The 27094-nt window shown below is 44.5% G+C and overlaps 1 long non-coding RNA gene across 2 annotated transcripts in view; it reads right to left on the bottom strand.

Annotated features, from left to right (window-relative positions):
- The window catches only part of LOC144783474 (uncharacterized), a 453048-nt gene that overhangs the window by 253469 nt on the left and 172485 nt on the right, over nt 1-27094 (bottom strand). For both annotated transcript variants that reach the window (XR_013601453.1, XR_013601452.1), the window contains exon 2: nt 26064-26172. This is a non-coding gene — a long non-coding RNA (uncharacterized LOC144783474). The remainder of the gene's footprint in view (nt 1-26063; nt 26173-27094) is intronic.

Below are 27094 nucleotides of genomic sequence, written 5' to 3'. Positions count from 1 at the left end.
TCAAAGGTTTTTTAAATGCTGATTCCTAACTATATAAGGCCTGAAACCTATGGTTTTTTCAGTGAATTTCAAAGGTTTTTTAAATGCTAATTCCTAACTATATAAGGCCTGAAACCTATGTTTTTTTCAGTGAATTTGCAAGGTTTTTTAAATGCTAATTCCTAACTATATAAGGCCTGAAACCTATGGTTTTTTCAGTGTTTTAAAAAAAAATAATTGTTTGGTTACCTGGCTTATTAAGTGTATTTTAGTGAATACATATATTAGCGAGTAATGTTTAAATATTTAAATATATGCATGAGTGATGTAATATGTGACGTCATCAGCAGTGCATTGCAGACGTGCAAGTTATAGTGAGTCCAACTAACTATAACGTGGGAATTTCAATGGTTTTATGCGAGTAAAATTTCCAGCTAACTATAACTGGTGTGAAACCTATGGTTTTTTCAGTGAATTTCAAAGGTTTCTTAAATGCTAATTCCTAACTATAACTATAACAGTGAATATATATATATATATAACATTTCTATGGCAAAATGAAACCCCTCATTTTGTTCCTTTTCAAATTAAATGTATTAAGTGTTACCACTTTATTCCAATCAAGATGACTTCAGGTGTGCCATACTTTTGTCATAAGTAAGACTGTTAGCGTTCTAGTTGTTCTTTAGAACACTCTGGGACATTCTGTCATTGGGCTATAGTTGGGGTACATCTGGCTGATATTTGGGCTACATTTGGGCTCTTTTGTCTCTGGTGGCCATCTTGGGAGACTGCATATCAGAATTTTTTTAATGAAATATAAGAGGATTTGAGAAGTCACTCAAAATGTGCCCTAATTTTTCTTTCTTCAGCACTAATCATAATTTCTATGGCAAAATGAACCCCCTCATTTTGTTCCTTTGCAAATTAAATGTTTTAAGTGTTAACACTTTATTCCTTTCAAGATGATTTCAGGTGTGCCATACTTTTGTCATAAGTAAGACTGTTAGCGCTCTAGTTGTTCTTTAGAACACTCTGGGACATTCTGTCATTGGGCTATAGTTGGGCTACATCTGGCTGATATTTGGGCTACATTTGTTTTTTTTTTGTCTCTGGTGGCCATCTTTGGGCTACATTGGGCTACATTGGGCTACATTTGGGCTCTAACATATATATAGCCCAATGTAGCCCAATATATATTTTTTCAAAGTTAATTTTCGTAAAAACCGCTGGAGCACATATCTTGAGACATAGCAAAGGCACATCGGGCTACCAGTCCCTACAATTTTGCCAAGTTTGGTGGAAAACCATTCAGCCGTTCGGGCTAAAAGTGAGTCCAACCGCCCTAGGGAAATTAACATGGGGAAAACACGTTCTGGGACCCCCCTTTTATCTCGGCCCCCGCTTGACGAATCCCCCCCCCCAAACTTTCAGGGAAGGAGCGGAGCGCCGCGAGGCAAAGTTAAGGAAAATTTCAGGAAGATTCCTCAATCGGCGCCAAAGTTATTCCCAATAGAATGTTGCGATTTCCCTATGGAAAACAATCCTAACTATATATACCTACTGGCTATCGCCAGTAGGTAAAATATATATATATATATATATATATATATATATATATATATATATATATATATATATATATATACACACACACTCCAAGACTAAATGTCCCTATTTGACAATGTGAGGGGCCCTCTTTTTGCACTTACGAGAATCATAAAGGGAGGACAAGAAGGCTATTGCCGCCTCCCTCCCTTTTTCTCTCTTCCTTCTTGTTTGTTTTCTTCTCTTTTCTTTTCCTTGGTTCAATACCTGCACAGGGAGGCTGATAAATGAGATATTGGTATTCTCTTATGAGACATATTAACCGGCTGCGTGTTGCTTCCCGATGGTGGTGTTGTTTCTTTCCTCATCATCATTATGGCTGTCTTTGAGGTGGGAGGAGAATGGTATCTCCCTAAGCTCAATGTGCGACCTGTACCGAGGGGATTTGTGGGAAATGCTGATGTTTTTTAGGGGGACTGGAACTGCAGTTTTATATTCTACTGTTGCTTTAACCTTTTTCCTTTTATTGCTCATGTCTTCTGGTCCATGTGCCGGACTCTTTGTAGCTGTGTTCCTTGTTCTGACACATATACCTATATGGTTTCCAAATCATTTTAGGCTGTATGTTCTTTTGCTTTCTTAAAAAAAAACCAATAAGGAATTATCGAAAAAGGAAAATGATCCGAACTCGGAGTCGTAAAGATTACTGGCAAGTAACTGGGCAATCACCTGAGGGAGGGCGGTTGAAGGATAAGTCTTTTCTGCCAAAATAGTTTCTTAACATACATAAAGTGTACTTGCTACATTTAAATATATAATTGGACAACCCAGTGCTTAATTTAAGCCGGTGGTTTCCGGTGCTCGGCACTGGCACTTAATTGTCAACATCAGCACATGTGACAGTTTGCCACATGGTGGCGCTGTTTACCTAATTTAGAGACCAGCACTACAACAGATGCTTATTTATTCAAAAAACTTTAAAAATGAATAATACCTGCTGCCAATGCCATTCATATAGCTTTGAGGGGCCTTTAGTAATCAGGACTGTCACACTAGTAGGTGTGTGATGGTTAGTAGTTATGTTGTCACTGTAATTGGCAACGCTGACAGCGGTATTGGGCAGTGCAAGCAAAGGTTGCCTTCTAATAAGGACCTTGGGACTTCTATTTTTACAAATTAAGCGCTAGGAGAACGATCTTCGAAAAAATACTTCTTACTTCTATTCTTCAAAATGCGACTAGTCGTATCCTCAGAGCACGAAGAGAGCAAAATCAGGTAGCTGGACTTTACTTTAATCTCCGGAAGGGAGGTCATGCGTGATGAAGGATTTCATTGGGTCCTGGCTGAGTGTAATTACAAGGGGATCTGGTGTACAGGGCTAGGCTGCTTATGGAATCAAAGCAGGTCCTCCATCCACTCTTAATTAACGCCACACTGTTCTCCAGCTCAGCGCCATGAATTAATTTGCACACATCGCAGCACCCTTGAATTGGTGCTAAATATTCGTCCCACCTTCCTAAAAGCTTAACAGAGGAAAACTAAAAGGACAAGTCACTGCTTCTCTTCAGTCTCACAAATGCTGTAATGCCTGCCAAGTAGGTCGGAAGAGTAGCAGAAAACACCCCTTTTCTGCCGCCTTCCAGAAAAAAATATTTCTCTGTGATATGAAAAGTTTAAGAAAGTGGATATTACAGATGCTAAGAAAACATGTTTTAAATCTGAATCCATGGTGCAAGGGTGCCTGCGTTGTAAGCAGGTTCGTTTTTTGTGCAAGGAGGGGCACCTTCGTGCACAAAAACAATCCCAGAGGCATTGCAGCAGCCATAGAAAGAGGAAAAACAAGGGGAAATAAACATACATCACCTAGTTACCCTGGGAGGCTTAGTAAATTCAAATTCAAATTCAAAATCTTTATTCGGTTATTCAAACAGAAACAACCATAAAAGCACAATTGATAAAATCACACGATAAAACAAAAGTGGTCTAAAAACACATGTTAAAAGTAACAATCACAGTTGCCCTGGGAGGCTTAGTAGGTTTGGCGCATTCCGGGGTCTACCACTTATGGTAAATCTAAAAATACTTAAAAATCCATGGGCTTTGCATGGGAACACCCACGCTCCACCCATGGAGCACCTTCCTGTAAATGTAAATGTATACTTGTAAAGCGCACTGTTACTCCATCTCGGAGTGTCCTGGCGCTGTATACCGCTGGGGAACCCGTCCTGGCTTTCCCTGTGAGATGGTCCCTCCTGGGCACCCCCAAGGTGAAGCCAGGCATCCCCGGCTCTGATAGGGCCGTTGTGGAGATTAAGCAAGCTATTGCCCAGAGTTGCCGAGTGGGACCCATGGTTAGCTTAGGCACCGAGGCAAGAATTATTGAGTCCGCGGACATTGACCCAAGACCCTGCCGCGGCGGGAATTGAACCCTGGTCCCGGGCCGACCTCTGCTTCAGGGTCTGCCGCTTCTAACCAGTGAGCCACACTTCTCCACAAAGGCAGAGTAACGCGGCAATTTGCACCGCGGTGCGTCACTCTAGATTTATCAAGCCATTCAGGGCCATGCAAGGTGGTCGTGCTCGGCTTGATAAATCACATTAAAGCTTTGCATCACACATGCACCCCGTTGCCTGGTGCAAAAATGGTGCAATGCTTTCATAAATATGGCCCTAAGTGCCGGCACCCAGGGTGTTGTCAGAAGCCCACCCAGTGCAGCTGAATTTCGGGTGTGCTAAATATCAAGGCTGTCTAGTTTGGATCCCACTTCAGGCCTGATTTTTCATTTGCCCCTTTTTCTCACTCTTGCAGGATATTTTTCATCCCTGTTTTCGCCTGTTGTCACTATTTTTTCAATTTTCATTCTCTTCCTACTTTCTCTCTCCTTTCCTAGATCAAATTCTGATACCGAAAAATAAATCCTGCTTCCCCCACCCCCCAAAAAAAAAAATACGGGTGGGCTCCACTGGCTCAAACTAAGCTGTTGGTGCACCTAGATGGCACATAGGTGCACCTATGGGGGGAAACATCCTTTACAACGAAACATTTTCCACGCAGTACCTTTACAACGCAAGTCGTTACAACGACTTGCGCTGGAGGGTGCTGTAGGATAGGGAATAGTTTAATTTACTATCCAAAACCTTCCCTACTATCCACGGGGACTGGAGTTGGAATAGTAAATTAAACTATTCACTATCCAGCGCCCCCCAACGCAAGTCGTTGTAACGACTTGCGTTGTAAAACCTGCGTTGTAAAGGCATGCGTGGAAAAAGCATGCGTTGTAACGACATACATCCCCTATGGGGCATCATTATAAGTTCCCTTTGTGAAGCTCGGTAACTCCACCTCCAGTTACCGGTACCTGGGGTGCTGGTAGCCCCTGGGTGATGGGGGACAAAGTAAACAGGGAGGATAAGTGGGACCCTGTGGGTCCACATAGAAATATGGAAAACCGGTCTCTGCGTAAAAGACGAAGAACAGCAGAGTTACTGCAGACCTTATACTTCTGGCAGGACAGGTAGCTCCTGCTGCTGGCTCCATCGTAATTACCAGGGAGGGACGCAAAATAGAGGCAAAAGCACCATCTGCAAGGGACACATCTATATACATTCATCAGCGTAGATGGACCTCTTAACAGCGATAATCCTGCTGCCGGTTGGGTTGTCTGCCCTTTTTATTGGCATTCTCAGGACAGAGTTGGGTCTCCTCAGGGAATGCTTGACATACATTGCCAGATCTTTGTGGTATTCACAAACATTCCCAACAAATGCAACCTTAGACCCCACAAGAAGGTTACTTCACAATCTAGCTCCCTGCTCATCCTTTGAATCCTGATTTAAATCCCAGTTGGAGAGTGGACTCCACTGGTTTGATTTGATGTGATTTGAAATTTCTAAAGCAAGCGAATCCCCTTAGGCGTCTTGGGGCTAGCATTATCCTAAGTTCAGACCTGAGAACCAAAAGGGGGAATGAACAAAAGCTATAAGGAAAGCAAGAACAGCCAAGATTGTTGGTGTTTCCAAAAGCTATTAAGATTAGACTGACCATTGATGTGAATGGGCAGTCTGTCCCAGAGTCGGCAAGTCGAATAAACAAAACGCCGACCGCCCCATGAAACGTTCTTAATTCTTGGAACAATGACTGAATTTGAAGCGAAAGATCATAGCAGTCTTTTTGGGGAGTACCACCTAAATTTCCTTTTACGGTACTCTGGTCCAATTCATTGCAAAGCTTTATGTACCAAACATAGAGCCTTTATGCAACTCTCTTTCTAACTGGAAGCCAATGAAGCTCTGTCAAGGCACCCAAAACAGACTTCAATTTTAGTATTTTCTTGAGAAACAGGCCGGCCACTTTCTGCAACTTCTGAAGCTTATTTAATGGCCGTGTTTGATGCCTAAATAGAGGGCATTGCAATAGTCACGCCTAGATAAAACTAAAGCGATGACAACTGACTTTTGCAAATCCTCAACATGAAAAAACAAGAGGAGGTGAGTTTGTTGAGCTGGTCCACAAACAGCTTGGCAATCAAAACAGACCCCAAAGTCCCTTACTTTAGATACTGGCGAGGGGGGAGGCCCGAGGGACTGAGGCCACCAATATTGGTTAATAAAGAGATATGTTCACCACACGCTGCCCTATATCATTTGCTCTTCACATGCAAACTTGTTCAGAATTTTTGGAAAAAGGTATGGGATGATATGTATCAAGCATTTTCGCATTTGCAAAGGCCGAAATTCGCAGAATTTCGGCCTTTGCGAATGCGAATTCTCAATATGGTATGTATGAAACAAATGTGGTACAAAATAAGGAATCGCACAATTTGCTATTCCTTATTTATACTGTACAGTGATATTTTCACACTGTCATTACACTGTTTTTAAACCTGACATCAAGGTGGATACCAATAAAAAAAATGTTTTGCCTTGACCGTCATCTTAATCACCACTACACATATCTTTTTTGAGCACTGCACTCTATCAGCACCACTTGCGGTGAGGATACATCTATCCTCTGAACGGTGGTCTAGTGATATTAAGCCACTACTTCTGGGCTTGGACACACAGACCCTGTTCAAGAGGTCCTAAATGACGATGCTCCGACATATGGGTGGGCTGATAGGACTTATTTAAGTACCTGATGGTTCTTCACCACAAGTGGTAGCTGTTTATTGTATCTCTCTTGTGGCAGTTTTTCTTACTCAGCTTTCTAGACCTTCAAGTTTTCGTTGTTAGAGCTCAAATTAATTCCATCTTGGATTCCAGTCACCTTTTTTTCTACTTCACATATCGTTTTAGGTAGTCTGTCCCCGATTTGGGAAAATTGTAATTCGAATGTTAAACTAGAAGGACTTCACCAAATTATCATATCAAGCATGGTGGTATGCTGTCTGCTACAATCACAGACTGGACACTTTGTATATCCGATGCATATGGCAACAAAACGTTTAGACTTGTGGGCACCTGTTACGTTGTTCATCGACACAAGTGCCAGACGTTCTCTGTCTCCTACTCCTCTGCAACAAGAAGTGACTAAACCTCCATGACTTCCTCCATTTTGACATTATATAGTTTAATTTATACTCTATTTTGTAATGTATATTTTTGTATATCATGCACGTTCCTTTTTCATACCGATTTTCCATATAATATTGTTATTTTGCTTACACCTGACATGTTTGACTGTTTTTAATTCACACCCTTTGCGTTTATTAATTCCAATTGATATATTGTATGTAACTCTTTTATTTTCATTGTTATGATATCTTCTGCATTAATATATTCCTTTATCTCAATAAACTCACTTTTGAACTTAAAAAAGAGGTATGTTTCCCAACGATGATAAGCGCTGGTTTTTCGGACTTCAACTTCAAACAATTGCCACCTGCTGACAATAGCATCCATAAACCTGTTGAACCGGTCGGCAATCTCCTCCATACTGCTTGACATAGGCACAAGCATCCTAGGACCTGGCCTGGCAGTTTGGGCTGGACTGTTCCCATTGGGCGCAGGATCAAGACTGATTTGCATATGGCTGGGTCCAAACTGGAATGGCATGGGGAGCAAAAAACGATGAATTTAGGCGTAGATCTCTGTACTGGGGTGGATGTATGACATTGTTCTGCATTCTGTCCATCAATTGTTCCTTTTGCATTAAATGGAGAGTAGCACTTTGCACATCTTTAACACTAATGTGAGCCTTGTCTATTCTGAATCTAAGGCAGCCTTGCTACAATCAGCAGCTACCTCCATCCAGCTGCTGAGGAATGAAGGGGGAGCTGCTTCCGACACTTGTTCCCAGGGGCCACTTGCACTTCTGCCTTTCATGGAAGGCCCGAGACATAGAAGAGCAAAGTGGAAATACAGGAGCCACAGAGCATGGGTAAATTGATACAGTTCTGGAATTTTTTTTATTTTTATTTTGACGCCCCCTTTTCTGGTTCATTGCTTTTTTCTTTATTTGCAGTCTGATGCTTGTAGTCCTCATTTTACAACTTAATACAGAAAGAAATACAAGTACCAGAATGCAAAGCAAAAAAATTAATCTAGACTGGATGAATTCTACAGCACGCATTGGAAGAGGAAATCGCCTCAATGGCTTGTTTTTGTGCAGGAAGGTCCCCCTTCCTGCACAAAAACAATCCCCATGACGCAGGCATCCTTGCACCATGGTGCAAGGGTGTCTGCGCCGGTGCATGGTAGCAGTTTGTGCGCCAGCGCAGGGGGAAGCACAGGGATGCGACATATTGTTGTAAATATGTTGCATCCCTGTGCCTCGAAAATAACGCAGCGCGGTGCTGCAAAATGACTTGCGGCACCGAGCAAGTGTCTTGTAGATCTGCCCCAATGTACTTTGCACGCCTCTGTGCAATGTTAATGTGAGCTGTTTTTCTTTGGCTATACCCCCACCCTTCTGTTGTCTAAACTGCTTCTTCCCTCCCATCTTCTACCCTCCTGTTGTGTGCGCTGCCCTTGCCCGCCACCCGCAACAAGACAATCAAGCATTGGCAAAACCAATGGGTCTCAGGAATGTGAGAGCTATTTGTCACAGTCTTTTAGCCATGTTGTATAGCAGCATGGCTGCTGTTCAGCGTGGCTCAGAGCTGGGGAAAAAAGAGTGCTGCTGCAATACAACATGGCTAAAAGATATGGACATTGAATAACCAGTAGTCCTCGCATTGTCAAGACCTATTGGTTTTGCCAATTCTTGTTTCATTGAGTGAGTGGAGTTCCTTGGTACTGTAGGTTTGACTACAGGAGCAAGAGGCATAGAAAGTGTAGTCTCTGGTGCTAGGGCAGCACAGCACGGATGGGCGCAGATGGGCTTGCCTTAGGCATGCATTTGGCACGTCAATGGGACGCCTGCTGCACGTGCCCGCTACTTTAAGAAATCCCCCACTGGGTCCAGGCTGGCATGACTAAACAAGCACTGAAAGAGCAATAAAAACAAAGGGGAAAATAAAAATCAAAATTGGATCCCAGCCTCTCCTGTTACAGCCCCCAAGCTTCCTCTACAGACTGTAACTAATAGGAAAGCAACTCTAGTTAACTAAAACCAGAGAAAAGAAAACACAAACTAAGTAAAAAGTGGGACTCAGCCCGCTGCGAGCGGTCTAGAGCATCTAAATTCACTCTGACCCTGTACTGGCACTTTGGTACTAGGGACATAAAATATGCCCTTACACTCTACTGAGCACTGTTGCCGGGCCAGAGACACATATTTCACTCTCACCCTCTACTATGGCTCTCGCATTACTAGGGAGCTATAGCCCCAGATTCATCATTGTCATGTTTTGCGAGTCCTTAATAGCGATTATTAAGGAATCGCTATTAAAGACTCGCAAAACGGGATTCATGTTGAAATCGCAATATTTTTTGCGATTTCTACTGCTTCCTTATTTGCGATTCGCTAATTGCTAATCTCAAATAAGGAATGACTCATTTGAGTCATTCCTTATTTGCGATTAGCAATTAGCGAAACGCAAATAAGGAAGCGATTTCAAGGGTGCCAGGGTGGACACCCTGTAGCACCCCTGAAATGGTAATTTACACTGGTGTTGCACACATACATGTCCAAAGGACATGTGTCTGTGTAACATACAACTTAGAAAAATGCACTAAAGTGCATTTTTCTAAGTTTTCGCTATTTACCACAAAGTCAGACTTTGCGGTAAATAGCGGCCCCAGATTGCGAATTCGCAATTCTAAAATGGTTCATGATTTGCATTTAAGGAATCTTAAATTGAGATTCCTTAAATGCAATTCTTCGCAATTTAGCGATTTCAAAATTTGCGATTTGTGCATTTGGGATGATGAATCCCAAATGCAAAAAAAGCGCTCGCAAAGGGCCAGATTCTCAGAATCTGGCCCTTTGCGAGCCGATTTTGGCTTCATGAATCTGGCTGTATATTATTAACTCAACCTCGGCTGATCACTCCTGCAGTACTATGGACATATATTCCGTACACATCTTTTATTGCACACATACAGCACCAGGACCAGTTCTGTGCACTCACCGTTGGCTATGTACTGACACAAGACCACAACTCTACAATCAGAGAGCAGGGATCCCACAACATCGGAGGGCAGGACAGACAGACAACGTCGAGGGCAAAGGTCAGCAGTCCGTACTGAGAAAGTGTCGGCCAACGTGTCGGATAGTGCTCCTGTATGTGGTGGGTCGGAGAGGTCCGTCATCTCCGTACAGCGCCTGCAGACAAAACAGATACTGGCTGTCAGTCGATAGCTGCAACGAGTGTCTAAGTCACTGGAGAACTTGGAGAAAGGGCAGGACCGATGGCTAGCAGCAATGGAGATGGAGCCCCATGTGCAGAAACAGAGGCACAGGCAGTACCTGGTAAAGTTTGATTCCTTCACCCGGTTCATCAACCACCTGACAGTAGCCACAACAACACTAGCAAGGCAGACTGGGAACATTCAGACTGACATGGGGCACTGCTGTCAGGACCTTGCACGTGGGCTTGTGCAAGTGACGATAGCCCTAGAGAACATCCAGGCCCACAACCTCTGTATCCCCAACATCCTGAGAGCAAAGACGGCTTTAGTATCAATGCCACATCCATTCAGGAGGCTTGCAGTAACAGGCATTCAAACACACAACCTTCAGGGACTGACATGTCACCAGTCCCACAGCCCAATGTTGGTGACAAAGCATCCAACCCCATTGGCCAAAAGAAGTGAAGCACTGTACTCTCAGAGGAATGAGTTGTCTTTGTTTTGTTTGGCATTAGTTACTTTGTTGTTAATTTTCTAACAATGTTACAAACACAAGGGACAGTTTATATTTGGGTGTAACAATGTTGTTGCTACCTGAATAAAAGGTGGAGTCTCAGTTATGCACCAAGCACTACCATCATGTGTGATGTCTCATTATTTGCTATTCAATTTACTCTTACCTCAGAAACTGTTGTTAGTGATCTCTGCGCATCATGCCCGTCCCTGTGCTGCACGTGTACCCTCCTGCTGCACCTGTAGTGGTGGTAATTCATCATCAAAGTCGGACTCCAAAGTCGGACTCCAGCTCTATTGGGATGTCGTACAGACCCTTTCTCCTTGCAATATTGTGCAGTATTGCACAAGTGCCGATTATCTTGCATCATGTATCTGGTCTATACAGTAGTGCCCCGCGTCCTTGTGGAGGCAGCAAAAGCCGGACTTCAGGAGCCCAAAAGTCGGCTCAATGATTAAGCACATGGTCCTGTGTGCCCTGTTATATTGCCTCTCACTTCTTGTCCTGAGTCAGTTACGGTGTGACGATCAAGGGACGTAAGGCATATGCACTGTCACCTTAAGGTCATGAGAAGTAAAACCGTTAGGTCACATTACACACACCGTGCTAGCCACTGTATCCTTTAAATCCAGTATTTGTAAAGCGCACAGCTACCCGGAGGCATCCCGGCGCTGGGGGCCGTCGGGAAGATTAAGCGAGCTATTGCCCAGAGTCACATGGTGTTGGGCTGACCTAATACCAGTGCCCGGGATCCAACCGTGAGCCCCAGGGTCCAGTGTCAGTCGTCCTGGCCGCAGCGCCACACCTCTCCTTCTAAGTCTTTATTTCTCTTACCTAGTAGGAACCCATCGCCGAATTCTCCCTGTTTCAGTGGGTTTTGTGCCCCACTGTGGCAGAATAGGAATGAGTTGTGGTTGCTGCCTGGGTATCTGGCCACAAGGTTTGAAATGATGCAGGAGGCATCCCACACTACCTGCACATTGAGTGAGTGTGAGAATTTCCTGTTCCTGTATATGTATTCAGGTGCTGAGGGAGGACATATGGCCATATGCATGGCATTTACGCAGCCAATGGCATTGGGAAACTGTGCTACCTTGTAGAACATCAATTTTGTATGCTGCAAAGATTGAGGGCTATTGGGGAATGAGAAATATTAGTTGAGCTTGCTCATCATGATGTCCAGGAACCTGCAAAAGAACCTGGACAAGGTACTTTGTGACACCCCCCTTGCCACTGATGCAGTGCCCCTTGGTAATTGCCAGAAGCCAAGAGGTGTAGGGAGCAGAATACCGGCAAACATGGTGGGATTGTGTGTTACTTCTGAATGTTGGGGCCTGAGCAGAGGTTGTAACTCAGCAATTAAACCCAGTATGACCTGACTACTGAGTCTGCACCTCTCATAAATCTCTTCAGTCTGTTAAAAAAGGATGACCCTCACCGAATATCCTCTCCTGTCTCCTCCTCCTTCTCTGCCTCACAGCCAAAATCCTCATCCTCCTTGCCAAAACATACAGGGCAGCTTTTGTGAAAGAGCCTGATGCATTTTGGGTGCCTTTTTATAGTTTGCACCTGGTTACCACCTGATCCGATTCAATGGTAATTGTATTTCCTAAATGGCCATTTTATGATCGGTTGTATAGGCAGTTTGCAATTCGCATTTGGGAAATCGAATTTGAGATTCCCTATTTTGCGATTTCCAAAATGCGATTTCTACAAGGAAGAAAAAATGCATTTCGCAATGCTGTGTATCCCTTTTGTATATACCGAAAGGCCATTTTGCATTTCCCAGGCAACAGCCCAAAATAGTGATTCACACCGTTAAGAAATGCAAAATGGGTTCGTACATATGGGTCTATGCCCTTTTCCATCACTGTAACATTCAACATTGAGGTGATGATTTTGGAAGAAAAGGCTGTTGTGGTGTCAGTAAAAGCAGTGTTGAATCCACACTTGTGCTGTTTGTTCTTCACGTGGTATCTTTGGAAATCAACTTGCTTTGTGTGTGTGTGTCAGATCCATCTGTTTGCTAATCTTAACCCCTCCTATGCTGATGACGAGCTGAGCTCGTCATCAGCCACGGTGCTCGTGTGCTGATGACGAGCTGAGCTCGTCATGGCCGTTAGAATGCTCACACGCGTGGATAATTCCCCTGCTGTGCTGAGCGTTCTACGGAACGGGCGTGGCCATGACGAGCTCAGCTCGTCATCAGCACACGAGCACTGTGCTGATGACGAGCTGAGCTCGTCATCAGCACAGGGGCGCTGTGCGCGCCCCCCGCCCCCCCAGCACAGTGGGGGAATTACCCCCGCAGAGAAGGGGTTAATGATCACTATTGGCAAATTAAGACACATTGTTTGTGGAGAGAAAATACTACAGGTCTTTACTGTCAGTAGTAGCGCCCTTCGAGCGTCCTTGAAGACACCAACACGAAATTCTCCTACATTTGTCCAAAACTCCACAATTACTTTCACAAAGTGATTTCACCAGGGGTACTCAGAGCACCACAGCCTTGAAATGGCAAGCAACACAATCTACAGGTACCCCAAAGCTCCCTGCTTCACTGCCCCACCCCTGTCTTCCTATTCCCTCATTAACTACAACTGACACCAGACCAACTTTGTGACTGCTCACTTGGAGAATCGATGACCACTTCAAAACAAGCATTTGCAATGCAATTGGTCTCGCAGTACTGATAGTTTGAGGTATTGGCATTGCGAATAATAATGCAACGCCAATTGCTCATACTTTCAGTAATGCAAGACCTAGTGAATTGCGAATGATTGCATAGTGAGCCAGGAACCAGCATTGTATGTCTCGGTGCAGTACCACAAGCTGCTCCCAGAGGTCCCTAGTGAACAAGGCACCAGCACTGCATGTCTAGGTGCAGTACCGCAAGCTGCTCCTAGAGGTCTCTAGTGAGCAAGGCACCAGCACTGCATATGTAGGTGCAGTACCGCAAGCTGCTCCTAGAGGTCCCTAGTGAGCAAGGCACCAGCACTGCTTGTCTAGGGGCAGTACCGCAAGCTGCTCCTAGAGGTCCCTAGTGAGCATCATAAACTTTGAAGATATGGTAAATCCACCCTACCCATAATGCATTGCATGCAAGACACTACCCTGAGTACATTCAAATAGCTATCTGCATATATAGAATTAATAGCTTTGAAATGTGACAAAAGAATTATAATAATTCCGGATTAGGTTAGGTTGTACTCTATGTGGAGCTGATGAAGGGAATTTTATAGAAGGTCTAATATGAATGTGAAACGTGGTAGGTGCAGTACTGCAAGCTGCGTCTAGATGTCCCTAGTGAGCAAGGCACCAGCACTGCCAGTACCAATCCAATCCAATCCAAAAGTTCTTTATTTCGGCCATCAATACCATAAAAGATACAGTAAAAAAAAGTAAAAGTAAAATCACATATCAGGTTGAAATGTAAAAACAGCAAGGGAAGAAAGACACAATAGTACAGTATGTATAACAATCCATAAAATTCCAGATACCTAATATTACAGTTCATTTCCAATTAATGATTTACATTTTCAGTATGTTGCTCCGTTTCCACCACTTAACCATTAAAAACTTAGCAAGTGCAAATACGATGTGGTGGAGAGTGCTTGTCTTCAGAATTCTACATGATTGTAAACAGTGTCTAAAGCCAAGATTCCTGCACATGGGTGCTAACCAGTACTTTCTTGATCTACTATAAGCAGGGCAGAAAAACAGCACGTGTAGTTCGTCCTCCACGCACGTGCTGCACCCTGGACAGATATTATCATCCAATGTAGACCATTTACTCGTAAATCCTTTGAGTGGTAGTGTGCCAAGCCTCCATTAGATGAAAAGTTTCCTTGCTGTAGTGGGAAAAATTATATCCATAAAATCCTCAAATTTAAATGAACTTTTGGAAACCAGAAATTGTTCAGTGCAGGTGCCAATTTTCGGGGCGCACAGGAGCGTGTCTAAGCTTTTGTCCTTGAAAATCTTACTGAGCATTTTACGAGGTACCCCAGAACAGCCTCTTTCAGGGTCATCCCACAGATTATCAAAACCCAATCGATAGAGCTCTCGTCTCACATAGGCCAGCCATGGTATTCTGTCTGCACAATTGTAGCTTAAAATGTGCTTCAGGTCTTGCTTGTAATGGAGCAGTTCAGGGGTCGACCAGAGCCTATGCCAGAACCTCAGTGGCATTAGGGCCAGATCGTCTCCTATTGAGGGGAGCCCTAAATCCAATCTCAATGGTAGAAGGGGCGTACCTTGAGGTAGCGACAGCAGTCGTCTAAGGAAGCTGGTTTCTACCTTGACTAATTCTGTCCCCGCCTTGTTACCCCATAGTTCCCCCCCATAAAGTGAGGCTGCCCTGGCTTGTGTTTTGTACATCTCCAAGGCTGGACTAACTGGCTTGAAGGTTGATGAATTCGAGACCTTCAAAATGGCCCCCACCATTTGTGATAGCTTTAAACGAGATCTTGCTATCTGTGGGCCCCAAGATAGATTTTCATGAAGGGTTACCCCCAGATACTGGAACGTTCTAACCCTTTCCAGCCTTTCCGTTCCCAGAGTTGGATTTGGCCTTGTAGTTGCCGAGGGATTAAAAACCATGAACTTGGGGGCATATTACCAAGCAATAGCGATAATTATTGCTATTGCTTGGTTAGAGACAAAATTTTACCGCTGAGCTGCGGCGATTTTTATCGCAGATAAACCTTGGTATTAACAAGGTTTATCGCAAATGCGATAAAAAACGGCCGCAATGCATGAATATCGCTGAAAAGTCAGCGATATTCATGCATTACCGAGCTAATGCTCTTAGCCATGTTATCCACCTCCCATTGGATAACATGGCTAAGAACTGCTCAGGGCAGGTGTTAGCTTTTGGAGATATTCGCGCTTAGCGCGAATATCTCCAAAAGTTGGTAATAGGAGATAGCGATGTTAGTGACTGTATCCAGTCGCTAACATCTTGGCACGCCCACTTTGCATGCAATTAGTGATAAATATCACTGACATGCAAAGTGGGGCCCAAGATGGTCGCTATCTCCTACTAGCTGTCGCTAACTGGTGTTAGCGACAGCTAGGTAATAGGGAGATAATTTTATCTCCGCTTTCTTGGCTTTTAAAGCCAAAAAAGCGGAGATAAACCCCCTTGATAATATGCCCCTCGGTCTTCTCTGAATTGATCTCTAGCCCATGCGCCCTGCAGAAGTCCCCAAACCCGTCCAGTATCCGCTGGATCCCCATCGGGGATTTTGAAAGCAGGAGAGTATCGTCAGCAAGCATTATTGCCGGGACCCTCCTGCCTGCCAGCCTAGGGGCGTCGTTGTTGGGGACATTGTCAAGGCAAGCTATTACGTTGTTGACATAGAGGCAGAACAGGGTTGGTGCTAAGAAGCAACCCTGTCTTTCCCCCCTGCCCATTGGAAACCTAGACGACAATGCCCCAACCCTCCAGCACCTAACCTGGGCAAAATTTCCATTATGGAGGCGGATTATTGCTTGGAGGAGCTGTGGTGGGAGACCAAGCTCCCGGAGTACCGCCCATAGTTTTGCACGTGGTACTAGGTCAAATGCGGACCTCAGATCCACGAACACCATGTACAGACTCCCCCCCTCGATCCCTGCCGTTTTCCAATAGAGGAGAACGAGGCAGAAAATCTGATCCATGGTGGACGTGTTCTTCCTAAATCCTGCTTGGAGAGGACTAAGGATCGCGTTGTCCTCCATCCAGTCCAGGAGCTGGTCCAGCAGAAGGCGAGCAAAAAGTTTTTGGGGTACATCTATGAGGCTAATAGGCCTGTAGTTGGCTGGGAGGAGAGGAGAACCCTTTTTGAAAATTGGTTCTATCTCTGCTCCCAGCCAAGTACAGGGGATCTCCATCCCTCTCAGAATTGAATTAAAGATGATATGCAGATAAGGACCCCACATTTCTGGTTGGTGTCTAAATAGGTCCCATAGGAGTTTATCAAGACCTGGAGCCTTCCCTCGTGCAAGTCTCCCTATAGCATTCAACACCTCCTCCAAGGTGAACTCAAGATTCTCATTCTCGTTCTCATTAAACTCGGTGGAGGTGTCAATTGCTACCTCTGAAGATGTGGTGAAACTGTCTTCATACAGTTTGCTAAAATGGGATTCCCATTCTGAGGCTGCAATGTTTGGTTCTACGGCAGCTTTCAGTTCCCCTGTACCTGTGTGTACCAATGACCAGAACTTTCTAGAATCCCTGGTTTCTAGCGCCATTGTAAGACTATGCCATCCGAGGGCGATGGCTTCCCTATATTTCCTTCTCACCTCGTGTATTTTACTTTTGGCCATACCAGACTTGACCAGGGAGATCAACTCAGCCTTGATCTTCTTACACGTAGAGTTATACCATGCTGAGGTTGGTGTCCTTTTCTTCCTACTCGTAGTAACAGGATAGAAGACTTCTCCTAGCCTGTCTACCAAATCTGCATGAATTTTCCCTAGTTTCTTAGTAGATTTGGGTTTATTTATCAAGTCGTCCATCTCAACTAATCTGGGAAGCGCCAAATCATAAATTTTCCTGATACACTCTGTGGAATTGACTAGTTTTCCCCATTTTACCCTACGTCTATTGTTGGATAAACTAGAGCCCCTGTATCTAGTTCTGGATTATTTAATGGTAGAGTTTCTTTGGGGCCTGGGTGCACCAAGTCCAGTGAGAGAGCATTATGGTCACTATCCGTTCTCATCACCACCCTGAAATCCAAGATGCTGGACCACATACTAGTATCTACAAAAATATAGTCTAGACGTGATTCATGGCCTTTCCTGTTGAAGGTACACACTGAGGGGCTGTCGGACGGAGTGCCCCCGTTACAAGCCCTCAGTGCGTAGTTCAAGGTGAGTGACATGATCTGTAGCGCCAAGGGAGACCAAATCTTCGGACTTGGCGATTGACACGGTGGAATCCCCCAATAATCGTCCTCAGCCGTCAGGGCGCCCTCCTTTAGACCATGTAACGGTTCGAAGTGGCTATTAACATCTCCTCCCATCAGAATCTTGCAATCTGCTGGTAGTAGTCCAAGAAATAAAGATAAATCATCTAAAGTAGGTGATTCCATGGACACGCTGACTGGACGGGAATAGACATTAACAATCGCCAAATTATAGGTATGATGGCCATTTTAAAAGAACGCATTGGATGTCTTCCGATTGGGTTGCCATAATTTCTGCTGTGCAGCCCAAATGGGACGCCACCCAGATTGCAAGTCCACCAGAAGGCCTCCCTTTTCCTCCCCATCTAGCTGGGATATAAAAAGTTTCGAAGCCCACCCTGGGGGAAACTTCCCTGGCCGATGTTTCTTGAAATAGGCAGATATCATTACTGTCCACTAGGGAGCCCCAGTCGCTACAATCTATTTTATTAGCCATACCCACGAGGTTCCATGATAGGACCTTCATCCTTTTTGGCCCGGAGCTTGGTGGGTTTCCCTGGACACTCGTTCGTCCCAGATCTTGATGGGTGACTAATGCCCCTTCCATGGATGTCGGCCCTACCAGGACCTCACCGCCTATTGCATCTGCGGGTGGCGTGATCAGGGAAAGGATTCCTGGTACATCGGTACCAGCCGACGTAGTGGCCAGATGTGTAGGACATTGGGAAGTACCGATGGCACTTAACCGGTCAGGATAAAAGTGGGCAAGACCAGAATTACCATTATGCAGGATATCTGGCATTGTCCTCAACTGATCTGTATGGGCAACCCAACCACCCCCTCCCCAGTAGACTCAATCCGTGAAAGTCAGTCAACCTGATTGAGGCAGCTATACCTATTGGCATGGATAAAGTTGCTCTGCGTTATTGTGTCTTGACGTCGGGGCCTATATCTTGTACCGCCAATGGCAAAGCCCACCCTAGTCCAGCCATCATTCCCTCCCAAATGCAAATTACTGTTTCTTGGATAGAAAAAGGACAACGGTACCAATTGTATGGATGAATTTCCTGGGCTCCCCAGCCAATTGCAAATGTGAGAAACAATGTTGGAGTCCCTAAACCTTACCAAAATACAATCGCCCCCTATTTTCTTTACAGTATGTCCTACCCAGGGGACCCTCCTGACCATCAGTATTTCCCCTCTCATATTAGGTGGGAGTGGCCTGTGAATATTCAACCAGCTGATGACTTTGTTTCTGAGTGAATCAAAGGGTTCCAGTACAGAGTCGGGAAGCTCAGGGACCCCAATCAAAATCACAGTGTGGGCTGCCGCCCCTGGAGGTAAGTTAACTATATTTGCCCGATTTAGACTATTAGCAACCCAGTCAGTCAGTCAGTCACAATACACTTTATTCGATTTTTGTTAAAATCATAAAAGGCAAGAGAAATACATACATTAAAAACATATCAAAAGTACCCACAATTCATTTTGTTTTTACACAGTGTCCGTGAAAGAGTCACTTAATTAATCTCCATGAGATATGAAATAAAGTTACAGTTAATATGTTAATATTTGGTTTAAAGCAATACAGTTCTAGGAATTCTTTTGTTTCTTCCTCTGTAAGCGGCTGTTAGAAAACTTGCTACACAAAAAGTGACGTGTGCATCCGGTAATCTTTGGAGATAAAGTAAGGCTGGTCTCACTTGTATGAAGCCAAGAATTTTCAAGAGGGGAATTAGATATTTTCTCCTCTCCGTGTCATGAAATGCACAAAAAAACAGAAAATGGAGAGTGTCCTGATTAGAAAACTGGTCACACTCACACGGTGGTGCATGCTCCGGTTTACCCCACATAGGGAAGGTGCCTAATAAATAGTGGATCAAGTTCATTCTAAATCTGGTTAGCAGAAATCTGTGCAAGGGTTTAGAAACATATTGCAGGTATGGTTCCATCGAGGGGGAAGAGGACAAAACCAAGTGTGCTCTTACTAATGGTTTGTTAACTTCAAACTCCTCTCTCATTAAGCGTGTCCTCCCCTGGAATTCCTTCTTAATCCATGCAATATCTGCTTTCCTGATTATTGACGGTGTTAAATATAGGTCAGGTCTCCCGAGGGCAGTGAATGATGACTTTATGTATCTCAACCAGGGTATGTTCATTGCCCCCTCCCTTGCAGTCACATCTTTAAGAATTGTATGGTTTAAAGACAACTCAGTATTTAACCAGGTATTGGCCCAAAAAAGTAAAGGGGCCAGTTTCAATCCATCTATGATATAGGGTAGGCCAACTTCCTCATGTATGGAGTAAGTAGGTGTGGAGTTTGGAACCGACAGGATTCTTCTAATAATCTTATTCTCTACCCTCTGCATACTATCCAGGTTGGTATAACCCCACAATGCTGCACCATATGAGGCTATCGAAATGCATTTACTTTTGTAAACTTTTAACACAGCTTCCATTGGTTTAGCCCCTAGTCTTTTAGTGAAATCCATCAGGGCTGCTGTGGACCGGGCTAAAGAAATATGCTTGGCCTTAATTTGCGGGACCCAGGAGCCCTTCTCGTCAAACAGGACCCCTAAATATGGAAAAACAGGGACCCTGGAGAGAACCTCGCCTTTACAGAAAAAGGTTTTTGTGTGTGATTTATTTTTCTGCGGACCCACGATCATTGTGTGCGATTTGGTCACATTAATTTTTAAATCTAATTTAGCCATAAAGGAACCAAAAAGCTCCAAAAGGGTCTGTAGACCAATGCCCGTGCGGGCGATGAGAACAGCGTCATCCGCATATAGCAGAGCCGGAATCTGCTTCCCACCTACCCGCGGGACATCAGCGTTGCCTGCTAACAAGGACTTTCCTAGATCATTAATATAAATGGTGAATAAAAGTGGGGCCAAAATGCAGCCTTGTCGGACACCCTTATTTGACCTAAAGCTGTCAGAACATCGCCCTTCCCTAGTTACCCGGACCTTCGCAGTAAGTCCTTGGTGCAAGCTTGCTATGAGGGCCACCAAGGAATCCTCGATACCAAGCTCACGGAGTATAACCCAGAGCTTGGCCCTATTAACCAAGTCACTATCCGTTCTCATCACCACCCTGAAATCCAAGATGCTGGACCACATACTAGTATCTACAAAAATATAGTCTAGACGTGATTCATGGCCTTTCCTGTTGAAGGTACACACTGAGGGGCTGTCGGACGGAGTGCCCCCGTTACAAGCCCTCAGTGCGTAGTTCAAGGTGAGTGACATGATCTGTAGCGCCAAGGGAGACCAAATCTTCGGACTTGGCGATTGACACGGTGGAATCCCCCAATAATCGTCCTCAGCCGTCAGGGCGCCCTCCTTTAGACCATGTAACGGTTCGAAGTGGCTATTAACATCTCCTCCCATCAGAATCTTGCAATCTGCTGGTAGTAGTCCAAGAAATAAAGATAAATCATCTAAAGTAGGTGATTCCATGGACACGCTGACTGGACGGGAATAGACATTAACAATCGCCAAATTATAGGTACATGGCCATTTTAAAAGAACGCATTGGATGTCTTCCGATTGGGTTGCCATAATTTCTGCTGTGCAGCCCAAATGGGACGCCACCCAGATTGCAAGTCCACCAGAAGGCCTCCCTTTTCCTCCCCATCTAGCTGGGATATAAAAAGTTTCGAAGCCCACCCTGGGGGAAACTTCCCTGGCCGATGTTTCTTGAAATAGGCAGATATCATTACTGTCCACTAGGGAGCCCCAGTCGCTACAATCTATTTTATTAGCCATACCCACGAGGTTCCATGATAGGACCTTCATCCTTTTTGGCCCGGAGCTTGGTGGGTTTCCCTGGACACTCGTTCGTCCCAGATCTTGATGGGTGACTAATGCCCCTTCCATGGATGTCGGCCCTACCAGGACCTCACCGCCTATTGCATCTGCGGGTGGCGTGATCAGGGAAAGGATTCCTGGTACATCGGTACCAGCCGACGTAGTGGCCAGATGTGTAGGACATTGGGAAGTACCGATGGCACTTAACCGGTCAGGATAAAAGTGGGCAAGACCAGAATTACCATTATGCAGGATATCTGGCATTGTCCTCAACTGATCTGTATGGGCAACCCAACCACCCCCTCCCCAGTAGACTCAATCCGTGAAAGTCAGTCAACCTGATTGAGGCAGCTATACCTATTGGCATGGATAAAGTTGCTCTGCGTTATTGTGTCTTGACGTCGGGGCCTATATCTTGTACCGCCAATGGCAAAGCCCACCCTAGTCCAGCCATCATTCCCTCCCAAATGCAAATTACTGTTTCTTGGATAGAAAAAGGACAACGGTACCAATTGTATGGATGAATTTCCTGGGCTCCCCAGCCAATTGCAAATGTGAGAAACAATGTTGGAGTCCCTAAACCTTACCAAAATACAATCGCCCCCTATTTTCTTTACAGTATGTCCTACCCAGGGGACCCTCCTGACCATCAGTATTTCCCCTCTCATATTAGGTGGGAGTGGCCTGTGAATATTCAACCAGCTGATGACTTTGTTTCTGAGTGAATCAAAGGGTTCCAGTACAGAGTCGGGAAGCTCAGGGACCCCAATCAAAATCACAGTGTGGGCTGCCGCCCCTGGAGGTAAGTTAACTATATTTGCCCGATTTAGACTATTAGCAACCCGTTGAGGGCGATCGGCCACCCTAGTGGGCGTCTTTTCTTTCCTCTGGGTGGGCGCTGTAATAGGCAACTTTGACTTCCGCACTAAGGGCACGGGAGGGAGTTGCCTTTGTGGGGGTATTGGATTGGGTTTGGGTGTAGGGACTATAGGTACACTCTCACTACGGGGGGCATTGGTCTTCTTCGCTATTGGGGTACTAGAAGCACTAAGGGAAGAAAGAGACCCCATACTCATCATAGTTGCACCTTGAGCGCTCGTCAGAGTCCTTAGCTGATCCTCCATCCCCTCGGTCGCTACTTCTAGAGCTTGTAATCTAATGTCGATATAATCAAGCCTGGCCAACAGGGGATCTAGGAGTTTCTTAACAGCATCTACAATAATGTCAATGGACTGGGCCCTTACACCACAAGACCCTTCACCAAAAATAAATGGGCCAGCCGATACATGCGTCTGTGTGTCAACAGGATGCATTGGGCTTGCCGTTTCAGTACTCATCACGGTAGCAGGGTGTTCCATCGTTTCAGGCCCAGTGTTAATTGAGTTTGGGATTTGAACCAATTTGGGCCTTTTTTTGCCCTTCGGCTGTCTAGCTCTTTTTCTCTTTGGGACTGCACCCTCCCGAAGGCCCCGTGAATGTACTGAATTTAAGTCACTACCCTCATCCAGAATGATAACTGGGTTAGGTGTTAGAGAAATGGAGACCTCAGATGTTGTAGGACAAGAATCTCGGCGTGGATTAGAAGGGGTCCGCAGCTGCTGCAGAACAGATTCTATAGTTTGGTCTATGCTATCCAAGAGAGAAAAATGAGGGACGTTCTCAGTGTCTGGGGTTTTGGCAATCATAGTTAGGCACGGGGATAAATCAGATCCTTCCACAGACTGATCTTCTGGGGATGTCATGCTATTATTTACAGCGGTATTAGGTTTGATGAGAAAACTATCCAAAGTACCTGTAGCCTTGGTGGATAATCCTGTTGTTTTGTTTCTGGTCTCCCTCGTTGCCATGTTCTTACGGTATCGGTATGGCTTAGTCCCAACCAAACATTAACAATCAGTCACGGGGGACCTGAGCGGCTACACAGGGGCCAAGAGGGGGGCCCGGTCCGGTCTCTTCCGGGCTCGAACGGGCTACAACAGGCCCGCCCTTGGCCGTGCGCTACTATGGGTGGGCCTTTATGCGGGGGAGGAGTGGGGCGGGAAGAGTCGCAGGTGCGCGTGATGGATTTAGCGCTCAGCCTGCTGGGACTCGCAGATATTCCAAGTTCCGTTTATATTCCACACGATATCCAGACAGGGTCTCCTTCCAAATGGCCAGCAAAGCAGTTTTCGCCACAGAAACGGCTGCGAGCGGCACACCAGTACCATAAGCTGCGCCTAGAGGTCCTTAGTCAGCCTCATAAACTTTTGCTCACATATGGTACTCCAATAATGCGTTGCATGCAAGACACTACCACGAGTACATTCACATAGCTATGTCCATATATATAATTAATAGCTTTTGAAATGTGACAAAACAAATATTTATATTCATTCCGATTAGGTTGTACTCTATGTGGAGCAGATGAAGGGACAATTATAGAAGGTCTAATATAAATGTGAGCTCGGTAGATGCAGAACTCACAAGCTGCGCCTGGAGGTCCCTAGTGGGCATCAAACTTTTGGTCACATATGGTACTCCCATAATACATTGCATGCAAAACAGTACCACAAGTACATTCAAATAGCTATGTCCCTACATACAATTATTAGCTTTGTAATGTGACAAAACAATTATTATATTAATTCCGGCTTAGGTTGTACTCTATGTGGAGCTGATGAAGGGAAATTCATAGAATGTCTAATATAAATGTGAGATCTGTAGGTGCAGTACCGCAAGCTGCACCTAGAGGTCCATTGTGAGCATCATATACTTAGAAGATATGGTAAATCCACCCTACCCATAACGCATTGCATGCAAGACAGTACAATTAGTAGCTTTGAAACGTGACAAAAGCATTATTATATTAATTCCAGATTAGGTTGGTCTCTATGTGGAGCTGATAAAGGGAAATTTATAAAAGGTTTAATATAAACGTCAGATGTGCAGGTGCAGTACTGCAAGCTGCGCCTAGACGTCCACAGTGAGCATCAAACATTTGGTCACATATGGTACTCCCATAGCAAGACAGTACCAGGAGTGCATTCAAATAGCTATGTCCATATATACAATTAATAGCTTTGAAATGTAACAAAATAATTATTATGTTAATTCTGATTAAGTTGTACTCTATGTGGAGCTGATGAAGAAAAATCTATAGAAGGTCTAATATAAATGTGAGATGTGTAGGTGCAGTACCGCAAGCTGAGCCTAGAGGTCCCTAGTGAGCATCATAAACTTTGAAGATATGGTAAATCCACCCTACCCATAATTCATTGCATGCAAGAAAGTACCACAGTACATTCAATACATACAATTAGTAGCTTTGAAATGTGACAAAAGAATTATTATATTAATATAGGTTGTATAGGTTGTACTCTATGTGGAGCTGTTGAAGTGAAATTTATAGAAGGTCTAATATAAATGTGAGATGTGTTAGCGGATAAAGTAACCCCTGTCAACCTTGTTTAGGACCAATTGAGTGTCCTGTCTGAAGGCCTTTAGGAAATGAGTGCCTTGAAGCTGTAATTAAAACCTAGGGTGTAACAACACATGTATGGGGTGTCCTCATGGGAGGTTACAAAGAGACAGGGAGGTAATAAGGAGGGACTACAAAGCCTAATTACCAATGAAAAGCCACCATTTACAAAGGACAGGGACAGGAGCCAATTAAACAAATATGCAGGAAGTAGGTGGAGCTTTATGCGCATATCCTGAATACAGCATGCCTGAAGCGCTGCCTAGGCGAGACCAGAAAAAATGAAGTTCAGAGAGCTCCTTGCGCGTGCACGGGCACGTGCAAAATAAACTTCCAAACACTGCCCATAATGGTGCAGAAAACGTGATCCGGACAGGGAAGCACATTGTTCGATTACACTTCTTTTCATGTGGCCAGGAAGATCGACTCAACACACGACGTCTACATGTAACTTTACTCTCACAAAAAGGCAAAAGCGGAAGATGGGCCACTGCATACATTTCCGGTGCATTCGGGTTGACTCGTAAAAGAAAGAAAATGAAAGTTGCTGCAAACTTGTGTTGTACTTTCCAGCTTCATACTGACATCAGCAATGTCCTAAATAAAATCCATGGTAGCCAAGAAATGCAAATGTGGAGGCAGCGGGATCGCTAAATATTTAGAAAAAAACGAGTAAACAACACAATCAGCACCTCAGCTTCCAAACTTCAAAAATAAATACTAATGCATCACAAAGATAATAATGGAATCTGGCACGCACTACCAGCCCCACGTGTAAACAACTACAATAGAATGAGTGATTAACTCTAAAGGGCTGGCACCCAGCTGTGCCAGGAAGTGACACCTTCCTTGAGCTCCCGCCAAGAAGAAATTGTCTGTTTACTTTCAAAACTTACTCCATGGATCAAGGCCAGATGGATGGTGAATTATGTGCTGGTTACTCCCCACATCAGTAGGTAACTACACCATGAGTCTTCACTGATTATTCCACAACAAATCATTCTGCTGAAATAGCCCGTCATCTGTTTCCATGCTGCTATGTCCTGTGTTACTTCAGGAGTAGCTCTGGGCATCAATCAATCCATCAAACCATCAATCAGAGCATTTGTAAAGCACACTACTCACCCGTGAGGGTCTCAAGGCGCTGGGGTGTTATTGTGGAACAAGGATTGGGGATTCCAGGATGGTCAGATATGCTGTTTCTGTCCGGCACAGCGGATGCGGCATCTCAATCCTGAAAAATAAAAATAGTTCATCTGTTCGTATTTATTTGGTGCTGCTGCCTTTATTCACTGGCAACGAGAACACCCCGATTTCACTGAAGAAAGACTCACAGCAGACATTGTGCTGTGTGAGCAAACATGGATAGAAGACTACAATGGAACCAATAGTGAAGAAAGACTTTCCTAAGCATTAGATCAAGAATGAGTCTAATGTGGGTGGCATCAGTGACTAATTATTTTAAATTAATTTTCTTTAAAAAGGCTAAGATTGTAAATATAAAACTGTGCTGTTGTTCTTATTCAATTGTAGCCTGAAGTCCGATGTTCCTACAGCGCCCTGGCGAACCAGTATTATTGTGGAAGACTGGATAGACGCATTCGAAACATATCTTGAACTGATAGGTTCAAAGTTTATGTTTCTGAAAAAAAGTTAGGGGCATATTAGCAAGAACCTCGTTAAAATTATCACCGTTTTAGTGGCAGGAAACTGCCGCTAAAACGGCAATAATGGGCTTGCTAATATGCATTATAGAATTCCAATAGCAGCCCAGGTTAGATGTCCTGCACATCTAACCTGGGCTTCTATTGGAATTCTATAACGCATATTATCAAGCCCATTATCGCCGTTTTAGCTGCAGTTTCCTGCCGCTAAAACGGCGATAATTTTAACGAGGTTCTTGCTAATATGCCCCTTAGTTTTATTAAAACAAAATTTGGGAGTCAGAGAAAGAAAACTTTTGAAGAATTTACCAGCGGGAGGAGATCTGAAGAAAATGACAGGATTTAGAAGATGAGAATGAATAGGAGTGTGCTAGGAAGGGGTTGCAAGAGAATTATGTTTCAAAAACCTGAATGTGGTTGTGGAAGACATATTTTTCTCCACCCTGCAGCTACCAGGAGTGAGTGCAGAGCGATATGTAGGATGTTTGCACA

This window comes from Lissotriton helveticus, chromosome 9 (assembly GCF_964261635.1).
Source record: "Lissotriton helveticus chromosome 9, aLisHel1.1, whole genome shotgun sequence".
Taxonomy (NCBI): Eukaryota; Metazoa; Chordata; class Amphibia; order Caudata; family Salamandridae; genus Lissotriton; species Lissotriton helveticus.
The sequence above is the reverse complement of the archived record's forward strand: the minus strand, read 5'-3'. Positions and strand labels throughout refer to the sequence as shown.